Raw genomic sequence first — 12,486 nt, forward strand, 5'->3', positions numbered from 1 at the left:
GTGGCCCCGACCGCAGCGGGCGCTTTAAAAAAAACATTCAAAGCCCCGAAGAACTTTATTTGCAGCGCGACGCGCGAACAGCGGCCTGCGTCCGCGGGGCTGGGCCTCGCTCATTGGCCGAGGGCGCGGCAGGGCGGGGGCGGAACTCACGGCCCCCGCTGATTGGCGGGTGGCGGCCGGGGGCGTGGCCGCGCCGCATGTTCTGCGCCTGCGCGCCCGCGGTCTCCGGGCTATGCGCAGAGTTCGCCTCCATTCATTTGGTTTCGTGCTGGGCCTGGGCCTGCGCCTCCGAGGATCTCGGCGCAGCGCCGGAACCGCCCACATGGACTGTGTCCCTGCTGAGTCCCCGGCACAGCGCCCGAGATGCAGAGGACCGGGTCGACCCCGCAGCGGGCAGTGCAGCGGGCGAGAGGGGCGGGGCGGCCAGACCTGCAACCAGCCCCCAGCCCTCGCTGTGTTTGGCTGGGGCTGCCGAGCAGTGGGCGGGCCCTTTCCTGTTCTTGTCTTAAAGGTTTTTATTCCGTCTTTCATCTCTTACACTTTCGTTAAGTACTTTGAAAATTTGCTTCAAAAACGTTTCCGGCTTGTTAAGTGCCATTTCTCACGCCCGTTTGTATCCTTAACGGTGGCCAGGCGCGGGTCTGGGAGGCCATCTGAAAGATGAGGTTCACCGCGGAGGCCGGGAAGAAAGGGCAAAGGAGTTGTAATTTTATCCTCCAGAAGCCTCATTGAAAGGTTTTTAAACAGTGGCGTGACGTTATCAAGTTTTCTTTCTGAGAGGGGCTTCTGGCCCTGAGCGAGCTGACGGGAGGGGAAACCGGCGACGAGCACACTCATGGTGTTCCTTGCCTTTGGGGACAGTTGCCTCCTCTTCACCCAACTAAGTTTTCCTTCACACCCCTAAGTTTCCCTAAGCTTGGGGGACAGTCGGCTCCCCATACCCCACTGCCTCTTCTGCAGCTTTAGGTCTGTGGTTCTCAGGCCCCAGAGCTGGCTCCAGAGTTGGCAAAGCCCGGTGTGACCACACTGGAGAGGAGCAGCCGTAGTGAGCTGCGGCACCATGTCTCCAGGAAGCATTTCCAGGGCATGGTTGCAGGTGGCTGCAGGGGCAGCCTGAGACCTGGGCATTCAGGAGGCCCCCTTGAGGGGTGAGGTGGGTGCCGTCAAGCCAGGGCTCCTCGTGGCACAGTCACAAGGTTCAGGATGCTAGACCCGCCCGTGCAGTGAGGCACTGCTGCCCACGTTCGATACTTCGTGTAGCACCTATAGTTGGTGTTGCTCTAGGTACCTGACGTCCGCATCAGTGAGTGTTGTGGGCAAAATGCTACAGAACACTTTTCTCTTTTTAAAAAACTGGTTGCAAATGTGTATCCATTGGAGTTTATGTGAACACTGGAGTGAACAAGGCAGGCACGTGATCAGGAGCAACCAGCCACGTTCTGAGCATTTGTAACAGTCCGGGGTGGTGTCCGTGACCTGCGTCTTGGGCTACAGCCTCTGGGACCACACTGCAGTCACCCGAACCTGTCAACCCGGCATCTCAAGGCAGTGCCACCTCTAGGTAGAACCGTCTCCCCTGAAACCACAGCTCTCTCTGGCTGGAGACTGGGGTGGAGAACCAGCATTCTGGTGACTCCTTTGCAAACCCTCAGGACCCAAGTCCTGCACCAGAGCTCAGGGGTGCCACCACTTGGAGCAGATCAGGACCACTGCTTGCTCTGCTGGCATCAGGGGACCCCACGCAACCCCTTTAGAGGCCAGTAGAAGTCCTAAAAGCCTTCAACTCTTTTGACCCAGTAATGTCACTCTACGGATTGGCTTGGGGAAGTGATCCAACGCAGGAAAAGCCCTGGCACAAAAATACCCATTGTGTTACAGAACTTAGAAGCAACCTGGCACTCAGTATTAGGGGAATGGTTAACTAAGTTACTGTTCGTTTACTTAACAGGAACATTGGGCAGCCAATAAGCTTGATCATCGTGCAGATTACATAAAACCGCGAACTTGCTTATGAAATTAAGCAAAACAAGTAACATTCGAATTGTGTAAATTCAATGACTGCAATTCTGAAAAAGACACATACATGGGCAGAGACTAGAAGTTAATGAAAAATGAATGTAATATGATTATGAGTGGATTTTTCCACCTTAAATTTTCATTTGTTTTCTTTATACATCATTTTCACAGCAACACAATACAGAGGTCTCTTTTAAACACAATTGATCCTTAACCTAGAACACAGGTCTTGTGTCAAATAAGTGATTTTAATGCTACTACTTGCTAGAGAATAAATATGGAGATGCTTAAGGCTTCCCTGGACAGTTTTAGGTCACGTCCACATGTAGCAAAATCGCACATTCAGATCCATTCAATGAAATTCTGAACATATATTTTCACCAAGGAGATACAGTCTGGCTCGCGCTAGTCCCTGGACATGTACTGCCAGGGAAAGCGGATGCCACCCATACCCGAGGGGCCAGGAGAATGGCCTTGGCCACACCGACGTGGGGGATGGTGAAGAGGCCATGTGTGGAGGGATAAAGAAAGAGTCGAAGATATCCACCCTCACCATTATTACTTAATATTTTTGAAGTGCTGGCTAACACAGTAAGGCACACACCAGAAATAGACGGTTATCAGAAAAGGCAAGGCAACACGACCATTACATAATGAGACAATGTGATCAGCTCCCTAGAATATCCAAGAGGCAACTGAAAACTGTAACAGAATAAGAGAGATGAACAAAGTGACTTGATTAAAAAAAAATTAATAGATGTATTTTCCATACCAACAACAGATTAGGAGTTATCAGGAAACTCATTTCACAATAGGGGATGGAAAAGAAAGATAAGCAAAATATTTAAATAACTTTAATGGCAAATAGGCATGATCTGGTTTGTGAAAAATTAATAAAGAAAACCTCAACTAAAATTGGTGCTGAGGAGGCTGTAGAGGCAGCTGTCACACACTATTGGTCCTCATCAATTACCCCCAAATGCAAAAAGAGGGACCTTGCATCTCCAATAGGAAGTTTATTATCTAGTTTACTATCCCTGCAGGAGGAAGATTTTCTTCTCAGCCAGCAATAAGCCCAGCCAATGGGAAACACCGCGGCTCAGCCACTGAGAAGCCGTCATCACCGGAACTCATTCTTGCAATGAACGTTCATTTTTCTTTTGTTGATGACTTCCTTGCCCTAGACTGCTTTATATAGAGGTCTTCCATTCTGTGGGACTCCTCGGAGTATCTCTCTGCTTGCTAGATGAGATGCTGCCCAATTAATGAATCCTTTAATACAGCCAATTAAATCGTCAAATTCACTCAGCTGAATTCTTTTAATAGGTCCAAGAAAATTACAAACTTTGTGTCTCTCAAAATGTACATGGGAAAGTTAAAAATACACATGGCAGACGTGCTTGGAGCCCACATCACACAAAAGGACCAGCCAAGAACCAGCCAGCAGGGGGAGAGTGGGACCTGCGCCCCAGGAAGGCCCCGGCTGGCCTCTGCAGAATAGCTCGGAGGCCACATGGGATGTCAGGTAGGGAAGCCACTTAACTCTCTCCTCCAGGACCCTGGGGAAGTAAAGTATGGGGCTCACGGAGTGAGTCTGGGCAGCTGCTCATGAGATGATGCAGACGTTCACTTCCCGGCACAAAAAAGTGATCTTGACCTTATACTCCATTGGAGACAATAGTTCAGAGAGACGAGGGCTTCCCCTTAGCTGAGTTGCTGGGGAGCCAGTTTCTTGCAGGAAATGAACATACCTCCTTTCCTCTGGGGGCCTGTAACTGATGATGCTTTCCTCTTGACAGTACGGTCAGGGCCTGTAATTGACAATTCTTCCTGTAACATGGAGTGAGTGTGTGAGAGCTCCCCCTCTTGGCCTCCCGTCTCCATTTTAGTGAGCTTTCAACCCCTTCGTTAATTTTCACAGAGCCTGGCGTTTATCACAAAATGGAAAAATGGGTGGCAAGATGGTATAAACAGTATATTGGTGCTTGTGTAAAAATAGTCTGTTTAGATAGAGATAAGTTTCCAAACTATTAGCAAATATTTACAAGCATACCGTGCTAGTCGGCTAAGGCCGACCAAACAGAGTATGATAAATTGGCTTAAGCGACAGCAATGCACCACGTCTCAGCCCTGAAGGCTGGAAGCCTGACAGCAACGTGTGGCAGGGTTGGTTCCAGATGGATCGTAGATCTAAATGTGAAAGGTAAAGCATGAACTTGCAGAGTAACTCACGCAATACTTTCTTTGGAGGGGGCAGAAACTCCTTAAACAGAACACAAAAACACTACCCATAAAAGACAGAAAGGATACATCAGACTACATTAAAATTTAGAATTTCTCTTCAAATGACACCGTTAAGACAGTAAAAACACAAGCCATAGAGTAGAAGAAGATATTTGCAATACGTATCTCCCACGAAGAATTCATATCCAGAACCTATGAAGACTGTAAATCAACAAGAGAAGGCAGAAATCCCACAGAAAAAATGGCCAAAGCCCCAGGCTGGCCCTGCACAGAAGAGCGGATGCAGAGGGCAGGAGACACACGAAAGGCGTGTCTCCTAGTCACCGGGGGACCACAGCCCGACTTCTCTGCACACCCATCGGGATGGCTGCAAGGAGAAGGGTGAGAAACGGGCTTAAAGCGCCCGTGACTCTCGCCCGCCGCCGATGGGGGCGGAAGTCAGTACCTCGGCTTCCGTGTCCCCCAAAGTCGACAGATGCTCGCCTTACGACCCGCGATTCCACACCTGGGTGTCTGTGTGTACACAGTCGCCGAAAAACAAAAAGGTGCTCATGCCGCAAGTGGGTTTTTTAACTTCACAACTACGTTTTTGAAATCTCTGCATATTGCTATACAGAGATCCACAGTATTGATTTGAATAGGTGCATAATGTTATTCTTTTGTGAGAACATTTCACAACCGTTTATCCACTTTCCTTTTGCTGGACATGTAGGCGGCTTCCAATTATTTGCTATTACAAATGGTGCTGCTGCTGACACTCTGGCAAAAGCAACCTGGGGCACAGGTAAGGAGTTCCTGAGAGGCCTGCCCCCAGAAGTAAAGTTGTCAGCAGGTGGAGTACATGCGTTTTTAGCTTTGCTAGAATTGCCAAACTGGGGTCTAGCGACAAGCAGTAGATGACAGTGTGCATGTCCCCATACTCTCCTGGCCCTGGGTATGACTTGGCCTCACACTGTGGCTCTAATTTGCATCTCCCTGAATGTATGTACCTCTTCTCATGCCTATTGGCCTTTTAGAGTTTTCCTTCTGGGCATGGCCTCTATATCCTTTGCCCATTTTCCTACCGAATTATCATTTTCTTATCGATGTGGACCGGGTATTTATGCATTCTGGAACAAATCTTGCATCTAATACATGAGATATATTATACATGGTGCAAATTCTTCTCCTGGTTAGTGACTTGTTAATGCTTTTTGGCTTCTTTCATCATGCAGAAGTTTTAAATATCGATGTCCAATTCATCGGCCTTTTATGAGTTGGACGTTTTCTCTTTTGAGATTATAAAAGAAATTCTGTATTTCATCCTAATGGTTTTACAGTTTTTAATACATGAGTGTTTAATTCTTTAATTCAGCTGGCATTGACTTTGGGGTATGTCGGTAGGTAGCAATCCAGCTGCATTGTTTTCTATTCAGAAAACCAGTTGTTCTAACGGCATGTTACCGAGCCGTCAGCTCTTTCCCCACTGAGATGTGTTTGGGCCTGTCTTGGACTCTGTTCTGTTCCATGATCATTTCTCTTTCCTTCCACCAAAGCACCTTCTTCTCATGATTATCGTTTTATAATAGAGCTTGATCTCAGGTCACGCAAATCCTTTTATTCCTCCCCAGAAATGCCTTAGCCTTAGCTATTCAAAGATCTTTCTTCTTCCACATAAATTTTAGCTTCAGTTTTTCTAGGTATTTTTGTTTGTTTGTTTGTTTGTGTTTGTTTTTGTTTTTGCATTTGAATTCAATCACATACTTGATCCTAACTGAATTAACAGGTAATTTTCTTCAGATAAAAGGTTTTCTCCCGAGGGGGAGATCCAGATTTTGGGGGTAACACGGAGTAAGGAACTCTGAAGTTCTTCCCTTCTAAAAAGCCACAAATGTTGAAAAAAACTGTCAGAGTCAACTTTTTTGGAACTCTGGAAATTTACCAAAGACTCGCCATACGCCGGGACGTGCTGTCAGAAGGAGCCACTGACTCTTAGTAAAAACATCCGCCTCGTGGTGTCCTAACTTACTCTAGTCCCATCGCCTGCTCCCGGCCCCGCTGTAGCCTGCAAATACAAGACCGAACGCACAGATGCCCGACCACACGTAAAAACAGGACTCTGACCCGCAACTGTGGCGGCGTGCAGAGGACACGAACCCCCAGTGACAGCGTGCAGCCAGGGCAGCCGGCCTGCTGTAAGTCACGTCTGCAGGGAGCCGGTCTGCTTTCTCTAGTGACGATACGGGAAGTTAAACAACCGCTTTTGTAACAAAGGACGCCAAATGGCCATGACTGGATGAGTATCCGACAGCGTCCTTAATTTCTGCCCCTGCTTCATAACTACGTTACATGGGACGCCTACTTCCAGTTAGCACCCCCACAGCTTCCCCAGGCCCCCGGGTCCTGTCAGGGCACCTGAGCCTCCCTCTGTCCATCATGAAGCTGATTTTAACAGAAGAAGTTTAGGACAAAGAATTATTAGATTTTGATAAAAGATTGATCATAACATACGATAAAGCTCCGTGTGGTGCCGTGGGACCCAGGGAGAGGGCCCAAGGACGGACAGACTCGGAGGGGCACCCCCGCCCCAAGGCTGGGTTTGTGGGGAGCAGCTGCAGCCTCCTGGACAGCAAAGAGGCCTGCCGATCTGTCCCGCCCAGCGAGCGGGAAGCCCAGTGAGCGGGAAGCCAGCTTCCAGGCTGTAGGCTGGGACCAGGCCACCAGCTGCGGATGTCCAGGTACATGGCACGTGGGGGGAGTGGTGGCCTGCTGGCAGGCCTCCAGGGGAAGCAGGCGAGCCGTAGCCAGGGGCCAGGCGTGCAGGCGAGCAGGAGGAATCGGGCGGCCGGCACAGGTGGCGGACCTGGAGCGCGTGGGGGCTGTGTCGGGTCCACAGCACAGGCATCACCAGGCCAGGCTGTGAGGCTGCTGAGGATCCATGGGCGCTGGGCGCAGGCTGGGGCAGAGCACCACCAGCGTAACCCACCCCACCCACCCACACGCAGCAGCACAGAGCTGGAGAGCCCCCCGTTCGGCCTGTCCCCATGGCGCCCTCTGCTGTGAAAGCTTAGCATTGCGCTCACTGCGAGAGGTCGGCCTTCCAGCAGCCGGCGGGACGTCATCTTGCCAGGCGGCGGATAGTCTGTTCTCCCAGGACTGCCCTTGAGCTCTGCCCTGGGGCGCAGCTACGTCACTTGGAAACAGTCTGATTCTCTTGGCTCTTGCTTTTACGGTTTGTTAGGTTGGACTGGTTTTAGTTGTTGTCCCAGGTGACAGTGCGAACCTGGTCCCCGTAGCTACATCTTGGCCGGAATCGGGAGTCTTCTGAGATGCCCGTCAAGCCTCCGGATGGAAATACTGAGAGGACAGACACATGGCGCTAGAGTCCGGGGAGGAGACGCCGGCCGGGAGGGCGGACCCGGGGGTCTTCAGCAAAAAGGTGGCCTTAGAGCCCTGCGAGCAGCCGAGGCACGGCGGGTTGAGCACGGGTCGGGAAGAGGGCCGAGGACCGAGCGCAGGGCACTTCGGAGACGAGAAGGTCCAGCAGCGGAGACAGAGCTGGCGGGGCCGGTGACTCGGGGGAAGAAACGAGAGGCTGTGACACCCTGAACATGAGGAACCGCGGCCACATCTCCGGCCGGCCACGCTAGAGGACGTGAGAACTGGACGTGAGAACTGGCCACTCAGCGAAGCAGTCATCGCTGTCCTTGATGGACGCTCTTCATGCCAGCTGTGGAGGTGGCAGCCCGCCCCACGCGGCTTCAAGGGAAAACAGCAGGAAGGGGGCTGGACACAGCCAGTTTAGAAGATGCGTTCACGGAGTTTTGCCATAAAGGATGACGGAGAAACGGGGTAACCAGGGGGAGAACTGGGGGTGTCAAAGGAGGCTCCTTTTAAGGGCGGGGGCTTTTACGGTTTGTTGCTAGGCTGTCAGAAGCCATCCAGTCAGACAGGAACGTCGATGCCAGGGAGAGGTCGGGGATCGTTGTATAAGTGGCGTCCTTGACACGAGAGGTTGCAGCTTTAGGTAGGAGCACGGCCGGCTCCCCCACGGTGATGGTGACGGTGACGGGGGGAAGGCGGGGCGCATGGCGCGTGCAGGGGCGTGTGTGGGGGGCACGTGGAAGTTCTCTTCTGTTTGTCAGTGACATGGAAAGCCAGGCCGTCCACTGAGAGTGAGGAGAAGACGTGCTGGATGTTGAAGAGAGGGAGGGGTGCGAGACGATGTGGGGTGCACGGGGGCAGCCGGATGAGAAATCAAAAGCACCCCAAGAGGGAGCAAGGCCCCTGACAACAGCCCCGGGAGGCACGGACAGGCCCCTTCCTCCGCCAGCATGGCAGGCTGTAGGGGCCGGGCACATGGCCGCACGGGGTTCGTTTCTTCTCTGAGGCCGACCCCAGGGCCGGTGGGACGAGGCCTTCACAGCACTGGGCAGTTTTGATGGTGTCTCTAAAACCTCTGCTCTTAGAGCACCCGACTTCGAACAGTCTGCAGTCAGTTTCATTTACATTGTATCGGAATTGCAGTGCAATGTTTCCATTTCACTAACCACGGGGACACTGACACTAAGACTGTGGCAGGCGGGCAGACACTTCTTTTTATTGTATTTTAAAATAAATGTTTTTATTTTTGAACAATTTTAGGCTACGGAACAGCTGCACAGACAGGGGCTCCCACAAACCGCACCTTGAGAGCGTGAACACCTTAGGTTAGTGTGTTCCATATGCTACAATCAACAAGCCGATACGGGTACACGTTCTTACCAGCCAAAGCTCGTACTTTATCCAGATGTCCTTGGTTTTCCCAGAACGTCCCACCCAGGTTACCACGCAACACGACGTTTAGTTGTCATGTCTCCTGAGCCGATTCTTGGCTGGGACAGCTTTTCAGAATGCTCGTTTTCAGTGACCTCGACAGTATTGTGCAGGATTGGTCGTGTATTTTGCAGAATGTCCCTCGAGTTGAATCTGTTTGATTTTTTTTTTTTTTCTTTTCATGATTAGACAGAGGTTGTAGTTGTTTGGAGAAGACGCCACAGGGGGAAAGTGCCAGTCTCAACAACACATCATTTCAGAACACATATCATCAACATGATCTACCTCTGATGACGTTAGCTGCTTAGCCGGCTGAGCTGGGGTTTGGCAGGCTTCTCTACTGTAAAGTTACTTTTGTTTTTACCATTAGTTGTCTTCTATTTGCAATGAAAAAAATTAACATGTAATTCATGTAATTCACCATTTTAAAGTATCCAATTCAAAGGCTTTTAATATATTCCCGATTTTGTGCAGCTGTCACCATTGCCTGACTCTGGAACACTTTCATCATCGCCCCCAAAAGAAGCCGGACCAGTTAGCAGCCACGCCCCATCCCCCTTCCCACCAGTTCGGAGACTGTATGCCAAAACGAGTGTTAAAAGTTACCCGAATGGTGAGAATTAAGGCTTATTTGTTTATTTTGTTTGACCTGTATTTTCTACAATGCAGTTACTTCTACACCTAAGAGGAGTTATGTTTAAGTAGCGTTTGGCACGCCAATAAGAAATAGAGAAAAACGGCTAACAAGTTCAATGCCTGGCAGCAGAAGCTGGCTGGGAAGTTGGCTGAGCTGTCAGTCACTATGGATCAAGGCCAGGAGCATCTCTGAGCACCGCGGCCGCACCTCCCCCGCGCCCGCCCTGTTTTAAGCAGCAGGAATTTCTCTGGCCTTTCTGCTGCGCTGTGCCTGTGAAGATGCCTTTAGTGAAAAAGAAAGGGCGTAGAGTAAGGGAGAGAAGGCCGCTGGCCGCGGGCGGAGTGGGGGGCAGGCCCTGTAACCTGAGCTGACCGGGCTGCGTCTGCCTTGAGCGCCCTGGCAGCCTCCGACTCGCCAGCGCCCCTGGAGGATGACCCAGCGCCTGCTGCTGGGTTTCTTCCCAGCCCACCAGGCAGGCAGGCATCTCCCCCGCGGGCTGGCTGTACCCCACTGTTTTTTCTAGATCTTGTCTGCCCTCTAGAGAGTCCAGTTGAGACCCGGCAGGTGGCAGCCAGGTGTCCCCCAGGCTGGCAAAGGGCAGGACGGGCACCCCAGGATGCTTTTAAAAAGGTAGCTGTGAACTGAGAAAGTCCCCTTCCAAACCGTCGACAGGGAATTCACTGCTTTGCTGGCACTAGTTTCAGAAGTCGCTTCTTTTAAATTGCAGATTGGGGGGTTGGGAAGAAAGAGGGTGCTGGAAAGGCAGTATCCCCGTGGCAACCCTGGCTTAGGGTGAGGGGCGATGGGCCCATTAAGATTTGGGGACTGAACGAGACAGCAAGGGGCAATGGGCTGTGGGAGCGCCCGGGAGGTGGGGGGTGGGCTGTGGTGCTCTTTGAGCATAGCTGGCCCCCGTCGGGGGGCCAAGCGTTCAGCCTTCCTGGGGGCGCAGAGGGCCGAGAAGGAGTGAGGATTGCGAGGCAGGTGTAAGCCTTACGAACACTGCCTGCCTTCCGGTCAGCTCTGGGGAGAGTGGAGCGGAAGGGACCCCGCCCGCCCCCCAGTTTCTTCACTCCAGCAAGACTAGAGCTGCCCCTGAACCCGGTCGGCCTAGGAGAACCAGGGCACCGCATGGGGCTGCCGCAGCCTGGGCGGGGTCCCCGAGTTGGGCTCTCCTGTGGTTCCCCAGGGGCGCCGTCGTGAGGATGCTGTGCAGGGCGGCCCCCCCGGGGCAGAGGAGGCCCAGAAGGGTGTGGGCAGGAGAGGGCCGGGCGTCCTGTGGAGGGCAGCCCACTGCGACTCGGGACACTGGAGTCGCAAACGCCTTGCCCTTGCAGTGACCTGCTTGACGCACGCACAGCGGGAGGCGGCCGCCTCACCGCCCCGGAACCCCCATTGCCGAGTTCTCTCCTGTCTCCTGGACCGGGGGAGGTGGCTTGGGTGACTGAGGGCCCTGGCTGTACATCCCGGCTCAGCACCCACCCCGGGGACACCGGGACGTGTTGCCACCTCTCTGTGCCTCAGTCTCTTATCTGCAAAGCGGACATCCCTTCCAGCCACTGAGGGCCAGCGGAGCAGGGGCGAGTCACGTGAGCACCCCGGGGAGCGGCTGGGTACACTTTGCTCCCTGTTTTCTCCCGGCCAGGCCCCTGCGGGTGGCTGGAGACGCTGCGCCCTCAGGAGCGGGCGGGGGCCCCTTCCCTCGCCCTCCGCTCCGGCTGCGTGTGGCACGCGATCCCCCAGGCACCGCTCCGGAACGTCCCCTAAGGCCTTCCACCGTTCCCTGCCCCCCGAGGGGTGGCCCAACGAACTCAAGGACGCTATCTCTTTCTCTTCCTCTTTGCTCAGCCCTTCATGTTCTTGTTCCATTTCTGGACCAGAAAAAAAAAAAAGAAGAAGAAGAAGAAGAAAAAGAAGAAGAAGATCATTGTGAGGAACACTGGTATCCGGGGAGAGGAGAAATGCCCTTTTTTTTCAAAACACGAGACGAGATAAAAAGCCCGTGTCGCCGCGGTTGGTGACGGCTCAGGACCTCTCAGGAACCCGCGCTGCAGGAGACCTTCCCGCCCCACGTGCTTCTCGAACCCCGTTTTCACTCAGCCCGAGGCGCTCGGTGGCGATGGCCTGGCTGCGATGCTGTCCCCAGTGAATTCCATGGCGAACTCTAGCCCCTCCGTCTAAACTGGCCGCTGGGCAAGCCACCTGCCGCCTGACTGGCAGTTTGACTATGGGGGGGATGGGCTCTCGTTAGGGCCGGGCGCGTCGCCTCCCCCGGCCCTGTTCCCACGCGGAAGCCATGACTCCCGCTTCTTCAGAAGGTGACTGTGGAGACGGCGTCTTGGCAGAGGGGCTAAGCTGCCGGGGTGGGCCGCGATCCCAGAAGACCGGTGTCCTCGTGTAAGAGGAGGTCGGGGCGAGGAGACGAGGGCGCCGACGTGCCCGGCACGACCGTGCGAGGACGCGGGGAGGTCGGCCGTCCGCACGCCAGGAGAGGGGCCTCCGGAGCAACCGGCGCCGGCAGGACCGCGACAGACGGCCGCGCCCAGCGGTCGGAGCCGCCATCCGTGGGGCTTCGCGCTGGTGGCTCCGGCCCATGAGCTCCGCCATGCTCCACGCCGGGCGGGCCGGCCTCGGAGTCGGAGAGAACCCCGGGGCGGCAGAGAACCCCGGGGCGGCAGAGAACCCCGGGGTCACAGAGAACCGCGGGGTCGCAGAGAACCGCGGGGTCGCAGAGAACCCCGGGGTCGCAGAGAACCGCGGGGCGGAAGAGAACCCCAGGGTCGCAGAGAACCCCG

This window comes from Rousettus aegyptiacus, unplaced genomic scaffold (assembly GCF_014176215.1).
Source record: "Rousettus aegyptiacus isolate mRouAeg1 unplaced genomic scaffold, mRouAeg1.p scaffold_m13_p_2, whole genome shotgun sequence".
NCBI classification, from domain to species: Eukaryota; Metazoa; Chordata; class Mammalia; order Chiroptera; family Pteropodidae; genus Rousettus; species Rousettus aegyptiacus.